A 3,890-nucleotide genomic window follows, 5' to 3' on the forward strand; every position below is an offset into this window, starting at 1 on the left:
GATGGTCTGGTAATAGAAGCTGTTCAACAGTCTAATGGTGATAGAAGCTGTTCAACAGTCTGATGGTCTGATGATAGAAGCTGTTCAAAAGTCTGATGGTCTGTTGATATAAGCTGTTCAGCAATCTGATGGTGTGGTAATAGAAGCTGTTCAACAGTCTGATTGTAATAGAAGCTGTTCAACAGTCTAAAGGTCTGGTAATAGAAGCTGTTCAACAGTCTGATGGTAATAGAAGCTGTTCAACAGTCTGATTGTAATAGACGCTGTTCAACATTCTGAAGGTCTTGTAATAGAAGCTGTTCAACAGTCTGATGGTAATAGAAGCTGTTCAACAGTCTGATGGTCTGGTAATAGAAGCTGTTCAACAGTCTGGTGGTCTGGTAATAGAAGCTGTTCAACAGTCTGATTGTAATAGAAGCTGTTCAACAGTCTAAAGGTCTGGTAATAGAAGCTGTTCAACAGTCTGATGGTCTGGTGATAGAAGCTGTTCAACAGTCTGAAGGTCTGGTGATAGAAGCTGTTCAACAGTCTGATAGTCTGGTAATAGAAGCTGTTCAACAGTCTGATGTTCTGGTAATAGAAGCTGTTCAACAGTCTGATGGTCTGGTGATAGAAGCTGTTCAACAGTCTGAAGGTCTGGTGATAGAAGCTGTTCAACAGTCTGATGATCTGGTAATAGAAGCTGTTCAACAGTCTGATGGTCTGGTAATAGAAGCTGTTCAACAGTCTGATGGTAATAGAAGCTGTTCAACAGTCTGATGATCTGGTAATAGAAGCTGTTCAACAGTCTTATGGTCTGGTGATAGAAGCTGTTCAACAGTCTGATGGTCTGGTAATAGATTCTGTTCAACAGTCTAATGATCTGGTGATAGAAGCTGTTCAACAGTCTGATGGTTATAGAAGCTGTTCAACAGTCTGATGGTCTGGTAATAGAAGCTGTTGGACAGTCTGATGGTAATAGAAGCTGTTCAACAGTCTGATGATCTGGTAATATAAGCTGTTCAACAGTCTGATGGTCTGGTAATAGAAGCTGTTCAACAGTCTGATAGTAATAGAAGCTGTTCAACAGTCTGATGGTCTGGTAATAGAAGCTGTTCAACAGTCTAATGGTGATAGAAGCTGTTCAACAGTCTGATGGTCTGATGATAGAAGCTATTCAAAAGTCTGATGGTCTGTTGATATAAGCTGTTCAGCAATCTGATGGTGTGGTAATAGAAGCTGTTCAACAGTCTGATTGTAATAGAAGCTGTTCAACAGTCTGATGGTCTGGTAATAGAAGCTGTTCAACAGTCTAATGGTGATAGAAGCTGTTCAACAGTCTGATGGTCTGATGATAGAAGCTGTTCAAAAGTCTGATGGTCTGTTGATATAAGCTGTTCAGCAATCTGATGGTGTGGTAATAGAAGCTGTTCAACAGTCTGATTGTAATAGAAGCTGTTCAACAGTCTAAAGGTCTGGTAATAGAAGCTGTTCAACAGTCTGATGGTAATAGAAGCTGTTCAACAGTCTGATTGTAATAGAAGCTGTTCAACATTCTGAAGGTCTTGTAATAGAAGCTGTTCAACAGTCTGATGGTAATAGAAGCTGTTCAACAGTCTGATGGTCTGGTAATAGAAGCTGTTCAACAGTCTGGTGGTCTGGTAATAGAAGCTGTTCAACAGTCTGATTGTAATAGAAGCTGTTCAACAGTCTAAAGGTCTGGTAATAGAAGCTGTTCAACAGTCTGAAGGTCTGGTGATAGAAGCTGTTCAACAGTCTGATAGTCTGGTAATAGAAGCTGTTCAACAGTCTGATGTTCTGGTAATAGAAGCTGTTCAACAGTCTGATGGTCTGGTGATAGAAGCTGTTCAACAGTCTGAAGGTCTGGTGATAGAAGCTGTTCAACAGTCTGATGATCTGGTAATAGAAGCTGTTCAACAGTCTGATGGTCTGGTAATAGAAGCTGTTCAACAGTCTGATGGTAATAGAAGCTGTTCAACAGTCTGATGATCTGGTAATAGAAGCTGTTCAACAGTCTTATGGTCTGGTGATAGAAGCTGTTCAACAGTCTGATGGTCTGGTAATAGATTCTGTTCAACAGTCTAATGATCTGGTGATAGAAGCTGTTCAACAGTCTGATGGTTATAGAAGCTGTTCAACAGTCTGATGGTCTGGTAATAGAAGCTGTTCAACAGTCTGATGGTAATAGAAGCTGTTCAACAGTCTGATGATCTGGTAATATAAGCTGTTCAACAGTCTGATGGTCTGGTAATAGAAGCTGTTCAACAGTCTGATAGTAATAGAAGCTGTTCAACAGTCTGATGGTCTGGTAATAGAAGCTGTTCAACAGTCTAATGGTGATAGAAGCTGTTCAACAGTCTGATGGTCTGATGATAGAAGCTATTCAAAAGTCTGATGGTCTGTTGATATAAGCTGTTCAGCAATCTGATGGTGTGGTAATAGAAGCTGTTCAACAGTCTGATTGTAATAGAAGCTGTTCAACAGTCTAAAGGTCTGGTAATAGAAGCTGTTCAACAGTCTGATGGTAATAGAAGCTGTTCAACAGTCTGATTGTAATAGAAGCTGTTCAACATTCTGAAAGTCTTGTAATAGAAGCTGTTCAACAGTCTGATGGTAATAGAAGCTGTTCAACAGTCTGATGGTCTGGTAATAGAAGCTGTTCAACAGTCTGGTGGTCTGGTAATAGAAGCTGTTCAACAGTCTGATTGTAATAGAAGCTGTTCAACAGTCTAAAGGTCTGGTAATAGAAGCTGTTCAACAGTCTGAAGGTCTGGTGATAGAAGCTGTTCAACAGTCTGATAGTCTGGTAATAGAAGCTGTTCAACAGTCTGATGTTCTGGTAATAGAAGCTGTTCAACAGTCTGATGGTCTGGTGATAGAAGCTGTTCAACAGTCTGAAGGTCTGGTGATAGAAGCTGTTCAACAGTCTGATGATCTGGTAATAGAAGCTGTTCAACAGTCTGATGGTCTGGTGATAGAAGCTGTTCAACAGTCTGATGGTCTGGTAATAGAAGCTGTTCAACAGTCTGATGGTAATAGAAGCTGTTCAACAGTCTGATGATCTGGTAATAGAAGCTGTTCAACAGTCTGATGGTCTGGTGATAGAAGCTGTTCAACAGTCTGATGGTCTGGTAATAGATTCTGTTCAACAGTCTAATGATCTGGTGATAGAAGCTGTTCAACAGTCTGATGGTCTGGTAATAGAAGCTGTTCAACAGTCTGATGGTAATAGAAGCTGTTCAACAGTCTGATGATCTGGTAATAGAAGCTGTTCAACAGTCTGATGGTCTGGTAATAGAAGCTGTTCAACAGTCTGATAGTAATAGAAGCTGTTCAACAGTCTGATGGTCTGGTAATAGAAGCTGTTCAACAGTCTAATGGTGATAGAAGCTGTTCAACAGTCTGATGGTCTGATGATAGAAGCTGTTCAAAAGTCTGATGGTCTGTTGATATAAGCTGTTCAGCAATCTGATGGTGTGGTAATAGAAGCTGTTCAACAGTCTGATTGTAATAGAAGCTGTTCAACAGTCTAAAGGTCTGGTAATAGAAGCTGTTCAACAGTCTGATGGTAATAGAAGCTGTTCAACAGTCTGATTGTAATAGACGCTGTTCAACATTCTGAAGGTCTTGTAATAGAAGCTGTTCAACAGTCTGATGGTAATAGAAGCTGTTCAACAGTCTGATGGTCTGGTAATAGAAGCTGTTCAACAGTCTGGTGGTCTGGTAATAGAAGCTGTTCAACAGTCTGATTGTAATAGAAGCTGTTCAACAGTCTAAAGGTCTGGTAATAGAAGCTGTTCAACAGTCTGATGGTCTGGTGATAGAAGCTGTTCAACAGTCTGAAGGTCTGGTGATAGAAGCTGTTCAACAGTCTGATAGTCTGGTAATAG

The sequence above is a fragment of the Salmo salar genome, chromosome 26 (genome assembly GCF_965601325.2).
Source record: "Salmo salar chromosome 26, fSalSal1, whole genome shotgun sequence".
In the NCBI taxonomy this organism is placed as follows: Eukaryota; Metazoa; Chordata; class Actinopteri; order Salmoniformes; family Salmonidae; genus Salmo; species Salmo salar.